We start from the raw sequence: 16003 nt of genomic DNA on the forward strand, positions 1-16003 counted from the left end.
AGGTTAGTCTACCAGTCTTTAAGATGACCTGAATTCAAGAACTGAACATCAACATCAGACCATATTCTGGAGGACATGAGGACACATAATCTTCACTTGCTGGTATGATGGCTTAATATCTGAGGATAATATCAGAGGAAAGCTAATTTACATTTGATTTGATAGGTTGCCCAATTAATCAAGTGAGGATTGAATGTGTTCGTATGTGCAACTGAAGGTAGAAGTTGACTCTGCTAATAGCTAAGAATCAGTTCAATAGCATCACTGTGGGCTTTTTATAACCAGAGCATTTGACAGTCTTTTAAAATATGGATGCATTTGCATGTGTTGCTGTTGAGTGTTTTGAGTAAAGATTAATCAGAGGACCGGAAAACAACCTGGAGCACGGGAGTGAAAAACACGGCATAAAATGAAGAAAAACAGGGAAGGCGTAGGGTGCTTGGATCTCCTCAGGCCTAGGGAGTCGAAAGGGTGGGAACGGAGGTGTCAGAGCTCTTTGCAAGGCTTTGTTTGGGAGAAAAGAGTGAAGAGAAGTCCCTGGGTTCAAAGTTTGTGTTCAGGTTCTTAGATTTAGATTTTGCATTCCTCAGAACGTTAAACAAATATTATTAAAAGGATAATCATCAACCTTCAGCACTTTGCTGTTCCGTACTTAGGTATTTCTTTGGGGAATAGGGCAGAAGACGGGGGATCCCTTCTCCTCACAATCCCCCTGCTCGCAGATTTCACCTGTTGCTGTCTGGATTTACGAAATGACTATCAATTTAAATTCCACAAACTGAACTGATAATAGACTTCACATTCTTGCACTGTATCAGTTTGGTTTGGTTGTGTATACACACACGCACACACACACGCACAGACACACACATATTATGTGGTCTTATCTTTTCTCCTGCTTTTCCCATAATAATGGAGAAGACAAAAACTCTGGGTTCATTCCCAGTCCATTTTTAATAAAGCAGGTTCAGAAACTATGTGGGGGAATTTAGATAGGAAGGAATGAGATGAAGCGAGGTGGAAATTTAGAAGCTGTGCTAGCTGAACCAAGAATATGAAGCAAAGTTAAGGTGAGATAAATCCTCAAGCTGAAAAACTTCTAGTTGATATCTTCTTATTTCTCTGAGTTTCTCATTTGAAGATGCAATCATCAGTCATTCTTCTGTGGCATAGCTAACTATTTGGCACATAAAGCACATCCACAATACTCAGGAGATATCAATGGAAGTAGATTGAGTAGAATATTAAAACCATGCTGATAGAAGACTATCATAAAGTCCATAATTTTGTATCAATATACCCTTAATCAAAAAGTTTATATATATGCACATATATGTATTATTACATTGCATTATATTATAGGTGCTGGAAAAAAGGCTTAGGGGGTTAAGAGCTCTTGAGACTTCTGGAGAATTCTAGTTTGCTTCCCATCACCAACCTTGGGTAGCTGACAACTGCATTTAATTCCAATTCCAGGAGACCTGACATCGTCTTCATGCCTTCACAGGCATGCATACATGTGGTAAAAATTTACACACAAAGAGAAGTATTATTATATATACATAAATTTTTATCCAATATAGGGCTCAGGGGTCAGTCAACAAGCGTGGCTTGTGTGTTTAGTCTGTTCATATAGGGTCTGGAGGAAGAACTCCTTAATGAAAGTTTTCTCTCTACACCAGCCTGTGAGTTATACCTTTGTTTTCAGCTACCTTACTACAAACTGTTTTTTTTAAATGTTTAATGCTCTCATTATCTATCTGCATATCAGTTATTGACATTTCAGATTGCATTTCCTAATCCAGAGGTTGAATTTGCAAAGCCATTTTCACTAAACTGCCGAAGTCTTTCTGAAGGAATAAATGGGAAGAGGGAGGAGCATTTAGAAATGGCAAAGATTTGGGGGTAGATGCAGGCAGGGTAGGAAGCTTTTTGGTAACTTGAGTCTGAAGGAAAAAAGTCAACACTAGAAAATTGTATAACGATGGGGAGATGTGGATGAACATACCTGGATACCTGACCTTCAATAGCAATAAGATCATTTTAATGCTTAGTGGTCATCCTTCATTAGATAACTGGAATACGACCCACGTCTGATCAAGGAGCATTTAGGATTGGACAAACTCTAAGTTTACATTTAGGGGGGATAAGCTACCATTTGAAAAAATATAACGTGTCAAAGATTTTAAAAGCAATTCGAAGCTGTTAGAGCGAGTGTCTGAGTGACTAGTGCATGTAAACACGTAAATCCCTGAGAATCACTGCTGTGCTCTCTTAGCTTCAAATAAACATGAGCCTGTATTACAGCTGCAGCTCTCTAAAGAGGTAAGAGGAACAAGAAATGCTCAGTATTCCGAAGAATGTATATGGCAGAAGTATCCACTGCCCTTCTTGGATTGTTCTTTTTTTATTATTATTTTAAAATTTTTTTTATTAAAGATTTCCATCTCCTTCCCTCCTCCTCCCCCTTCCCTCCCCTCCCTTCCACCCATACCCCCTCTCCACCCCTCCCCAAGACAAAGAGCCATCAGGGTTCCCTTCACTATGTTAAGTCCAAGGTCCTCCCAGCTCCCCCTAAGTCCAGGAAGGTGAGCAACCAAACTTACAAGGCTCACAGTGAGCCCGTCCATGCTGTAGAGTTCATGTTCATTGCCGTTGTCCTTGGTTTCTCAGTCCTCCTCCACCGTCAGCCACATTCAGAGAGTCCGGTTTGGTCCCCTGTTCCATCAGTCCCATTCCAACTGGACTTGGTGGTCTCCCGTTAGATCTGTCCCACCGTCTCAATGGGTAAAAGCACTCCTCGTGGTCCTGGCTTCCTTGCTCATGATCTCCCTCCTTTTGCTCCTCATCGGGACCTTGGGAGCTCAGTCTGGTGCTCCTATGTGGGGCTCTGTCATTTTCTCCATCCAATGCCAGGTGAAGGTTCTATGGTGATATGCAAGATATTCATGAGTATGGCAATAGGATCTGGACATTTCTGGCACCCTCTCCTCAGCTGCCCAAGGACCTAGCTGGGGGCATCTTCCTGGACACCTGGGAACCCCTCTAGAGTCAAGTCTCTGCCAACTCTAGAATGGCTCCCTTAACTAAGATATATAATTCCTTGTTCCCATATCCACCCTTTCTATATCCCAACCATCCTATTCCCCCAAGCTCTTCCCATCCTCCACTTCACACTTTTCTCTCCCCATCCCCCCTCCCCCCATCCCACCCCACCCGCATGTTCCCATTTTTTGTCCGGCAATCTTGTCTACTTCCAGTATCCAGGAGGATAACTATATGTTTTTCTTTGGGTTCACCTTCTTATATAGCTTCTCTAGGATTTTTTTACGAATTATAGGCTCGATGTCCTTTATTTATGGCTAGAACCCAATTATGAGTGAGTACATCCCATGTTCATCTTTTTGGGCCTGGGTTATCTCACTCAGGATGGTGTTTTCTAATTCCCTCCATTTGCATGCAAAATTCAAGATGTCATTGTTTTTTACCGTCGAGTAGTACTCTAATATGTATATATTCCACACTTTCTTCAACCATTCTTCCACTGAAGGGCATCTAGGTTGTTTCCAGGTTCTGGCTATTACAAATAATGCTGCTATAAACATAGTTGAACAGATGCTTTTGTAATATGATTGGGCATCTCTTGGGTAAATTCCCAAGAGTGGGATTGCTGGGTCCTGGGGTAGGTTGATCCCAAATTTCCTGAGAAACCTCCACACTGCTTTCCAAAGCAGTTGCACAAGTTTGCATTCCCACCAGCAATGGATGAGTGTACCCCTTACTCCACATCCTCTCCAGCAAAGGTTATCATTGGTGTTTTTGATTTTAGCCATTCTGACAGGTGTAAGATGGTATCTCAACGTTGTTTTGATTTGCATTTCCCTGATTGCTAAGGAGGTTGAGCATGCCCTTAAGTGTCTTTTGGCCATTCAAACTTCTTCTGTTGAGAATTCTCTGTTCAGTTCGGTGCCCCATTTTTTAATTGGGTTCATTAGCATTTTAAAGTCTAGTCTCTTGAGTTCCTTATATATTTTGGAGATCAGACCTTTGTCTGTTGCGGGGTTGGTGTCAACCTGTAGAAGAATGAAAGTAGATCCGTGTCTATCACCATGCACAAAACTCAAGTCCAAATGGATTAAAGACCTCAATATCAATCTGAACACACTGAACCTGTTAGAGGAGAAAGTGGGAAGTACTCTACAACATTTGGGCACAGGAGACCGCTTCCTACGTATAGCCCCAGCAGCACAGACATTAAGGGCAACATTGAATAAATGGGACCTCCTGAAGCTGAGCAGCTTCTGTAAAGCAAAGGACACTGTCACTTGGATTGTTCTTATAATCACCGGGAAGGGTGGTAGGCAATACTGCAGAGAGGCTGGCCAGCCACTTGATAAATGCACAGGCTGCTATAAAGTGGAGTGGCAAAGTCACCATAAATGCCACTGAAATATGATGTTTAAATGCGTTTGGGGTAAAGTCGGGAGTACATAATAAAAATGATGAATGGACTCAAATCTTCTACCCTTGCTTTTGTTCTTTTAAGTATGGTTGTTTCAGTCCCCAGGATACTTAGAACGCTGTCCCTAAATAAAGCTTTCTGTTAAAGTAATTGAGTGTTTCCCATTATCGCATAAATCTATTCACTGGTGTTTGATGTTCTTGGAAAATCAGATGGGAAGCTCTTATTACTATCAGAGGGACCTTCTAAAGAGAAAATTCACAGTTGTTTAATAAGACAGAGCCAACTTAATGAGTTCTAGATCTGTAATGTTCCTAGAAGGAGGAAAGACTTTCTCAGAAACCAATTTGAATTGTAAGAAAGCAAGATATTAAAACAATGATCTCTGATTATTTTCCTGGTAGCCATGAAAAATGTATCTGTATTGTAATTTATACTGACATCCTTATAATACAGCAACAGCACAGAAAAACCTTGGAACAAACCAGAGTCAGTTGCCCTAGGCTCAGTGCTCTCGTTTATTGAATACCAGCATTTGAACTTGGAATAGGCATCTGAGTTACTGTTTGTCTCTTTGATAAGAGGGGGAGCATTAAGAGTGATTGTTTCATTGTGTTCCCTGGACACAATGCGGGAGATAACAAAGTGTGCACGGCACACACGATGCTTTGTGCATACCGCTTATCAAGATTAGCTTACAATAATAGATACAAGAGCCTTTTCATCATAAAATTTCATGTCAGAAAACTAAAAAATTTGACACTCAAACGTCACATAAATTTTGAAAAATTTTCCCATAGCATTGAAAGTTCTGAGAGCTGAATAGCCTTTGAAGGGAGTATATTGCCTAAATATTGGACATGAAATATCCTCTCGGTCTACATAAAACCACACAATATTTTCTACGTCATTTTCATTCTTTGTGATGATGAACCAGAGAGCTTCAAAAACAATCGGGAGGATAAATACCGTCCATCATCGCCTCGTTATCCCCTGGGTTAGGATTCCTTCTGCGTTTTTCATTGCTGTTCTTCAGGATGGGGGGAGGGCCAGGCCTGTGGTGGGAATCAGGAGGATAGACATAGTTAGAAATATTTCCTCAAAATTAGCTTCATATGTTCTCAGATTTTTAGTTGATATGTAAACCATCAAAATTAACCACTAGATAAATGAAATTATAACTCACCCGAGTCACTTATGGACGTGCAATGGCAGTGTCATTAAGATGCGACTAATGTCCACCACATAGAACATAATTGTTGAAATCATGGTATCAGACATCAGGGATCACATGGCAGTTCTCTTCTCATAACAGCCTTGATTCATGCTATAACAAGACTTTACAAACCAAATTCCATATTTTAGCTTGCTCTTCTTTGAAAAGAAATGAAATATTTTGATAATTTCTGGTCCAAGGTTTGATGCCAATGTTAAGGATTCCCATATGGTGAGATGTTATGCAGCAACCCAGTCATGGGATGGAATTTGGAGTCATGCACTAGAATTTACTATTGACTATCCTCTGCATCGTGTTTACGTCTGGTTTATAGTACTTCCTACCTCCTGATGAAGCGCCTCTGCTCTCAGTGATCAGTGTCTTTCTAAACCTATTGGTAATTGGCTTAGCTGGAAGACACGAGCCACCCCGATGCAGGGAAACAAATCAGAGCCCATGGATCCATAGTGCCAAGGTGATAGTCACAGTCAGTTTTGATTGGTGCTTGACTAGTGTAACTAATACAAACAAACAAACAAACAATAAATAAATAAAGATGTGTTTTGCTAACATTCTCAATTGCAAGTAGAAAGCCAGGGTAATTGTAATCATATAAATTGCTATTTCGCATCTAACCAGAAGCAACAGGGTAGACTACTAACCCTAAACACAGACAGTGTAATAAAGACCCCATAGGCCAGTGAAAATTGCTATTTGCAGTTCAACAAACATGATTGGGAAAGGAAATAAAATGGAAACAGCAACAAAATGAAAATTAAAGGAAAACGGAATCAGACCAGATGTTGCGAATCTGGTTTTCATGCAGAGACGCCTCAATGCGAGGAATAGCCTTCCAGGCAAGGCTGTTGGGGTAATAGCGCTGCATTTGTTCAAGTTGATTTGATTAGATGCTCTGACAGTGGGGTTTTGCAAGTAAAAGGGGCATAAGCTGCAAAGGTTAACTGTGCTTTTTGCATTTTAAAAGGGGAAAAATTAAAAGATCTTGAATAAAGATACAGATTTCTTAGCATGTTGTTTTGTCTAAACTCTCTCTCTCTCATTCTCTCTCTCTCTCTCTCTCTCTCTCTCTCTCTCTCTCTCTCACACACACACACACACACTCACACACACAGCCCACACAATGTTTGTTTTACAATTTTAATAACATTTTAGCTGCTTACCCCTCATTCGAACAGTGGGTTTTTGTTTGCTTGCTTCTTTGTCTTTAAATGAGTATGTATGTGTGGCGAGGGGTGTGTGTGTACACACGCGTTCAGTTTCCCACAGAAACCAAAGAAGGCATCAGATTCCCAGGAGCTGGAGTTATCTGTAGTCATGAGCTTCCTAATGTAGCTGCCATGAACTAAATGAGGTCCTCTGCAAAAACAGAATGTGCTCCTAGCTGCAGGTCTTGACCCCTAGTTGCTTTTGTTCCTAGTTTTAAGAAGTGGCTGCATTTGAGTACAGTAGACTCCAGAGCTGTAGCATTGGTTATGGGGAAATCGGTAGAATGTGTCTTGAGCAAGCTTCTTGATTGTAGTAGTGCCAAAGTCTGCGTATCCTGGGCCCAGGAAATCACTACAGTTATGTGTGTGACTGCTATTCTTGTCAACAGTCCCTTTAAAAGTTTTGGAAACAACAAAAAATTTATTCTTAAGCATAGATTTCAGAAATAATAAAATTAAATTAACTTTATAGTAATAAAATGGGTCATTTTACATGTTTATGCCTCTTTTTCCTTAGGCCTTTTCTAAATTGAAAATCCATGATGCCATGGATTATATTTTGCACATTGTGAAAAATTATTAAAAAATACTTAAAGTCAGCAAGGAAACAGGCAACATGAAAACCATAAGTAAACTATAAAACAATGTGTATAAATTTGAGTTATGGCAAATTTCTGAGTTTGTTTTAAAGAATAGAAACCTTCTATCTATCAGTGCTGGGTATTGAACCCACGCCCTGGCCGTGTGAGCCTAGTGCTGTGTCACTGAACTACTTCCAGGTCCAGACAAAGACGGTTAATGAAAGTTCAGATGTCACATGAATGTCCCTTTACAGTTTCACCATGACCCAGTTCCTTATCCCTGGCAGTAGTCACGTAAATTGGCGGAAACTGTATGTAACTATGTAAAATATTGACGATTAATATGTTGAGAGGCCAAGCAGGCTGGCACATATCTATAACCCCAGCTCTCAGAAGATAGCAGCAGGGAGATCAGACAATTGAGGCTAGCCTTGGCTACATACAGTCATCTCTATACAATCCAGGTGATACAGAGATTTTGTGAGACAAAGTCTGCTATCCCCAAATCAATGTTATCTGGATGGATAGATAGATAGATAGATAGATAGATAGATAGATAGATAGATAGATAGATAGATAGATAGATAGATAGAATAATAGATGATAGAGAGATAGAGACAGGTAGATATGATTTTAATTTTAGTTTCTTTCAATAATTACAAATAAAATATAGAACAATAGTGTGTCTCGTGGGAATGATTGGTTTGAAATCTGACACCAAAATAAAGGAGATCCATACATCTTGACAAGAGGATGCTGTGCTCAATTTTGTATAAATTTGGTGACGGGGAAAGTAGGTTTCTCTAAGGTATATTCCCCATAGTAACCTTGCCCTCTATAAAGGTAGCTAGTCCCCTTTCTCATGTGGAGAGAAGCTGTTTTAGATATTAGTCAATAGAATTGATCAGTATATTTAATATTCTTGGGGAAAATAAAAATAATACCAGTTATTAGGCAGCCCATTTCTTATTACATTTTCAATTTTTTTTTCCTTCTTTCTTAGGGTTTGTTATCTACCACCAATTTCTAGGGTGTCACTTAAAATAATTCCCAAATTTACATAACTGTGCTACAAAGTCTTACTAGGGCCCTAAAGCTATTCTGTATTTTGAACCAAGAAATAACACCCAAATGAATACAGTTTTCCCCAAGAGTATCCAAGAACTGAAGAAGCGTTCAATACCTTTATCCTGTCACAAATACTGAATGGCGTCATTCTGTTTTTATTTTTCTTTCTGGGAAATGCAGCCGAACGCTAGAACAGGGCTCGCTACTGTCTGTTCCTGCTGGCAGTCCTGATGCTCCAGCTGGTAACGTCCTCACAGCTACTGTTGGCTTGTTTGTTTTTGCACTCAGTGTTTGGTTATTAGATGTTAATAGGTTCTGGGTCTACGGGAGAGGAAGCAATGAGACAATTAACATAAAATCAGCACGGACTGAGAATGGCTAAGGTCGACTTGACTGTTTCTCCCCGTTTGTGTTGCAGGGGTAGCAGCAACTGCAGGAGCGCAGTTTTGTTATCTTACTCTCCGAAAGCTCAGAAGGAGGAGTGTTAGTCTTCACTGGTTATTTTATTTTTCTGTAGTTATTTTCTAATCCTGGTGACATTTCTAGAATGAGGCTTCATAAGGTTCCCTCTGCTGTAATGGCTCCATATAGATCCAACATGTTCATGTTAGGAGAATTCTATCATTGTGAGCTCTGAAATAAAAATTAACCTCCTAAACAAGTACAAATTATATTTCGTGCGCAATTAATTTAGCATAAGAGCTTACACTATTTACAATTACATGTTGTTATAGTATAATGATCGCTTGTAAATTTTATGGGAAATTTCAAAAATAGTCTGAACACGCAATTTCCTTTACACGTTATAGAATATCCATACAAGATGACTATAGAATTACCATATTTCCAAATTCCATGAGACTTTAATGTCTATGGTATGGTTAAAGATGGACAAACCTCTATTAAGACTTAAAATTTAATACTAAAACTTTATTGAAATTTTAAAGATACTTGTGCGGAACCCCATTTCTAACCACCAATTAAGTATACAAACCTATATCTCACAATTGTTATAATGTTTACACCAATATTTAAACATATATATCATCATCATCACATAAAAGATGCATAGGGCACAGTCACATGCCTATAATCTCGGCACTAGGGACTCCATGTTGGGGAAATGGATTCAAGATCAGCCCTGGCTGTGTAAACAGTGAATGAAATAATGAGTCTATTACCCAACAGTCCTGGGAAAGAATATATCTCCAAATGTTTAACCAACGTGGTATTGTAGAGATATATGTGGAACTGGAAAGGTAAAGGAAATAGCACCAAATGTTTTCCTGCAGTATTTGAAACGTTGAAGGATGTCCAAATTTCTACACTATTACCTGTACACATTTTCAGGCAATGTGTACTTTTGGATATAAAGGAATAGCCTGGATTTTCTTGCAGTCCTAAGATTAAATGCAGTCTAATGTGGCCACGACAATGAATATACACAAAGTCTGTGATCTCCTTTATATGAGTTCTGGGAACTGAACTGAGGACACTAGGCAGCAAGGCAAAGCTCTTTGTAGATCAAGCCATCTCTCTGGCCCCATCCTTATTGAAAAAGTATCAATGCAATTTCTAGTTGTGACATATTGAAATTATACATCCATGTCAGGGTTTGCTTTAGACTGTACATTCTATGAGTGTGACAAGTACATGTGGAGATGTGTTCACCATTAGGATACTATACAGATGCTTTTACTCCTTTAAGACTCTCCGGTGCTTGAGTTACGTTTTCCATCAGTTAAAAGCCACCGGTCATTCATTGCTGCATAGCTTTTCCTTTTTCTCACACCGCGTGGTTGCAATCACACACTATGTTCCCTTTCCACAGAAACTTTGTGAGTGCACTTAAGTTTTTCCTGTAGTAATTCTTAGTTGACAATTTGTTTAATCACATTTTTTTTAGTATTATTCCATTGTCTGGATGCTCTGAAGCTTGGTGATTGACATACTGAAGGGCATCCTCGTTGACTCCATCTTGGCAAGGCTGATATGTCTGTGCAATGTGAACTTAGGTTTACAATTCGTCAAACAACAAGAAGTGTCGTTCTTATATTTCGCAGTCTTTTGTACTATACTGAATCTGGTGAAGCACTGGCAAACTCTCTTGCCGTGGTTGCCCCAAACTGTATTTGTTCCAAGAGTGAAGGGAAGTTCCTCTTGCTCCACCTCCTCTCCAGCATTTATTGTTCTCAGTGGCATAGCTCTCAATGCTTTAATAGATGTGTGTACTACGTCCCTCTGTAATCACTTGAAGGCATAACATTTTGAGAATATTTGCATTTATTTATTTGAGGCACGTTTATAGTCTCAGATTAAATGTCTGCTCGGGTCTTTTGCTTTTCATTTGGTTAGTTTTTTGTTGATTTATTACTGAATGTTAAGAATTATTTGTAGGCTACAGACATGGTTGAGCAGTTCAGAGCACTTACTGCTCTTCCAGGGGACTAGGGTTCCATTCCCAGCACCCACGTGACAGGGCGCAGATGACTTTAATTATCATTCCAGATTATTTGGTGCCCTCTTGTGGCTGTCATTGTCAACTGCAGGAATGAGGTGCAATCTGTACTCCTGCACAAAACACTCATACACATAAAACATGATTTCTAAACAAAGAATTATTTGTAAAACTTACAGAAGTCTTGAAAATTATATTTTTCCTGTTTTTGTTCCCTAACAGTCTCTTGCCAGCACAGAAAATTTTCATTTTTTGAAGCCCAACTTACTATAAACCCTTTCTTCCCCTAAATTGCTTTTGGTAAACTTGTTTTATCCCAGCAATATAAAGGAAATTAGAAACTGGAAGACCTGTATATATGTATGTTATTATCAAAGTAGTACATGCATAAGTCTTTGAGAGCCATTAATCACTGAGATTGAATTCTTGCTAAAAAGAAATTTTGACTATGATTAAATGGAAACAAATAACAGTTATCTTACAAAGTTGCTCTCATTTGCTTTTACATTTTATGGCTTTTCTGTGGAAAGGGGAAAAAAATCTAGCTGTATTTTGGTTATTGTTCCTGGAACACTTCTCTGTCTTCTGGGTGTTTTAAATGAACAGATGTAGTTCCAGGTATATAAGATGAATATCACTTACTCATAATTAAAATCAGCTTTGCTCTCGAGACTCATACATACCAGGTAAACTGAGCTCACCTTGATCTTCCCAATATAGTAATGCCATTTTATTTTGCTCTTGAAAACAGAAACCAGAAAACAGCAGCGTCCATTTTTTCTTGCTTATTGTTCTCCTCCTCATTATTATTATTCTCGTCATTATTATATAATAGTAATTGCATTTTATTTTTATTATTTTGTCACAGACTCGTATTAGGTGGGGCACTGTTCGTGCTGTGCTCTTTCTCAGTTGATGGTCTACTGTTCAAGGTCCTTTTCCTTCTTCCTTTCTCATTGTTATAGTCAAAGTCCCGATTAACTCATGAGAAACAAAGCTTACTTTTCAACAAGTCTCATATTTGCAGATTAAAATATGCTTACAGTTTCAATCTACTCTATGGACTGTTGATTTATAAGATTGTATTTTGGAGACCAAATAATGACTAACTTATTTTCATTGTACTTCTCTCTTTTTTTTTCTACATTACTTGAAGCAGTGAAGTTGACCTTTACATTGTGACTTTTATTAGAGAAAACGAAATAAGTAAGAAAAAATAATATGGACATTTCTGTAAATGCCTTTTTGAAATCTCATTGTGCTCGCTTGCTTCAGTGATGGAAGGTAGAGTTAGCCTGAGACGCTGGCAGGGGACAGAATGCTTCTGGGTGACAGATCAGTTCCATTTAGCCCAGGTCTGGTTCTTTCCAGCATAACAGAAATAACACTTTGCATTCTGGGATGGCCATAACTATTCAAAGGGAATTGCCAGTAATTCAGCAATCTCCCAGTCTTAAAAGAATGGCTAGCTACTCTGGAGCCTCAGATCAGCTTCCCTGAGTGTCAGTTTCCAAAACACAACATTTTAAATGTTCTCTGTCTATAAGAACATGCTTTGTGTTCTTGAAATAGCATTTTTTTCAAGAGAGGGTTTCTCTGTGTAGCTTTGGTGCCTGTCCTGGAACTCACTCTTTAGACCAGACTAGCATTGAACTCACAGGAAACCACCTGCCTCTGTCTCCTGAGTGCTGGGTGGGATTAAAGGCTTGAGTCACCACCATCCGGCTAAATATTAGCATTTTTAAATTATCCACTTCCTGAGAAGAGATGAATCTGCAGTTGAAAACTAAACTGAAGGAGAATTAGAACACTAAGCAATCTTGCAATGTGTAATGGAAATACCCATTGCATCGCAAAGGAGTTCAGAAATAGATCAGTGAGCATTTAATATGGTATATTTGAAATTTTTAATAGCAAATAGATTAATCAGACGTCTACAGAATTATTTCACCCAAACACCAAGGAATACACATTTTACTCAGCAACACATGGACTTTTTTTTAATAGACTTAATTCTGTGGAAAAAAGGATATTTTAAAAAATTTAAAAAAGAGAGAGATTCAAATGGTTCTTTGTATCCTCTCTGATCACAATGCAATACAACTTAAAATTGACAGCAAGCAAATCTCCAGCAAATATGTAAAGCCACAGAGATTAAACAGCTCATTACAGAATAGTGAATGAGTAAAGGGGAAAAATCAAGAAAGAAACAAAAAATTCCTGGAACTGAATGATTTTTTTTTAAAAAAAGATACAACAAAATTTCTAGAATACATAAAAAACAAACCTATGAAGAAAATGTATAGCTTTAAATACCTATAATTGGAGAAACAGAAATAGCACATATAAATAATATACCTCAAAATCTTCTGAAACCAAATCAAAGCCCAGCTGACCACCAAAAAATGATTTAAAAAAATCAAAGCATCAATCAGTGAAATAGAATCAAAGAATACAATATTAAGAATCATAGAATTTAAGAGCTGATTCTTGGAGAAGACAAATAAGATTGGTAAATCCTTGGCTCAACTAACCAGAAGAAAGAAGGACCACAAATTAATGGAATTAGAAATAATTAGAAAATATTACAACCAAGTATGGTGTCCCTCTTGTTGAACATGTCTCAAGTGCAATTGGAGAGCTATTCATGCCCATCAAGGTATGCATGCCAATATTTTGCCTTTTGGTTATCACGCAACGCTAGGCATTGTTATGACTCATATGCTGATGAAATCATGGATCTCCAAAGAGAACATACAACCATTCCTTTACTAGATCAGCAGAATCTGTAACTACCTTCTAAGTATTTGTACCTTCTAAGTACAAATACCTTCTAAGTATTTGTCTTTAGGACCCCAGACAAATATCCCTTAACTTCTCATCAATGAAACTTAGAGGGAAAACACAACTCTGATCAAAGAGTGGAGCTCAGTTCCAATGGATACATTTGCAAATTAATTCCTGCACATAACCCCCAGGGAACATTACAGAGGAGTGGGCAGAAAGATAGTAGGAAGCAGAGTACTGGGGAGTTTTCTGTGAGATTGTGTCTGCTAGTAATATCAGAGCTATGCCCATAACATCTCACCAATATGATGGCCCAAACGTGAGCTGTACGAGGACAACAATAGACATGCCAAAGTACATGGAGTGGGGGAAGAAAGCCCATGAGGCCTCAACGTTGTACAAGGAGTTTCGGGACACTAAGGAATACTGAGAGTGGGAGAAGTAGTCTTCCCAAGGAAGAGCACAGAAATTGGTTAATCCACACTAAATGGTTCGTCCCTGAAAACATGCATACAAATAACATTATATAGACAGAGATGGTTATGTTTAGGAATTAAATACATATATATATGTGTGTGTGTGTGTATGTATGTATGTATGTATGTATGTATATATGTGTGTGTGTGCACGTGTGTGCGTGTATCAGTCACAATATATATGTATATATGTCACAGTGTGTGTATATATATATTATATATATACATATATAGGGATGTGTATATGAATATATGCCCATAACAAATATTCATAAATTAGCATTTATTTACAAGAGAAGTCATGAATTTATAGAGGGCAAGAAGGGCTATATGGAAGGTTTGGGAGAAGAAATGGAGGGAAAATGATGTAATTATATTATAATCTCAAAAATAAAATACGTAATTTAAACAATAGTACAAAGTGAACATGCTAACCACAAGAGTGGTCAGTGCATTTGTCAATGTTTTAACATGCCCACAGAAAGAGTCGAATAAAAAACAATAAAGATCCATGCGAGTGAAGCTTAGGGAGCTTGCAACGAAACAGCTGTGTTCACAGACAATATTCTCTGATAGGTTTATTCTTAATATTCAACTATAGCAGGTTTGTCCTATGTATCCAGAGACATGCTGAGTACCTGTAACTTGCAGTTCTGTGGGAAATAGCATCCTATTCTTGCCCATAATCTTCTTTCATTGTTAACATATACATTAGGAAAATATGACTGCGATTAACTTACATTACGTGATTAATTTACAACGACACATATAGTCACCATATGTACACGAACACATCCAACAGAAACAGGACAGAGAGGACAAAAAAGGTTAATATGATATGGGATACTAAGGTCTTTGTTATAACTATTTTTGTGTATGTTGACAAATCATACTTTAATTATCTTGGGTAGGGGTTCATGTGATCAACCTTGAAGCTAAATCTCTAGTTTTGAAATTTATTTTAATTTATTATAAATATCATATATCTGTTGGTGAATGGCTGTTATCCCAGAACATGGGAAGCTGAAGCAAAAGAATGGAGAATTCAGGGCCACCCAGGGCTGAATGGGTGAGATCCTATTTCAAAAAACAAAAATCCAACAACAACAAATACATAAATAAGAACTGGGAAAGATCATTGTTTTAATTGTTGATATTACACATATTTCCTCATATTGTCACCTCACTTTCCTTTGAGAATATTAGGAATATAATAGAGCAAACGTTTTTCAGATCCTGATAATAATAACTCTCTGTTGTCTTTCGACACTAACCCTGTCAGATTAGACAATTCTCTCCCGCTGTGTGTGTGCACGCGCACACGTGCACGTATGCACATGTGCATATGTGTTCACAGCCTTGAGAAATTGTTGTTTTATAAAACTAAGACTTTACTTTGGGGAATTGGAGAGCAGGCACACTGGTTAAGAATGCTTGCTTGTTTTCAGAGTTGCCAGCGTCCTCATCAGGTGGCTTTCACCAGTGTCTTCTTCTGGCCTCTGCAGGTGCCTAAAGGTACAGGCATGAACCCACCCACCCCAGTACAGATAAATAATAAATATTTAAGAAGTGTTATAGATTTCATATTTCATTATCTTCTAGCTGAATGAAATGCCATAGTTTTATTCTTCCATATACTTATCAAAGATGGTAGTTTTAAATTTGTGCTCTTATACAATATTGCTTTTATTCAGAACTAGACTTTGTAGAATTATATATTCTATTTCTA

General features: G+C 38.1%; 1 protein-coding gene across 1 annotated transcript in view; it reads left to right on the forward strand.

The window, feature by feature from the left end:
- The window catches only part of Ctnna3 (catenin alpha 3), a 1277532-nt gene that overhangs the window by 927270 nt on the left and 334259 nt on the right, over positions 1 to 16003 (forward strand). The gene's annotated exons all lie outside the window — the stretch shown is intronic.

This window comes from Arvicola amphibius, chromosome 9 (assembly GCF_903992535.2).
Source record: "Arvicola amphibius chromosome 9, mArvAmp1.2, whole genome shotgun sequence".
Taxonomy (NCBI): domain Eukaryota; kingdom Metazoa; phylum Chordata; class Mammalia; order Rodentia; family Cricetidae; genus Arvicola; species Arvicola amphibius.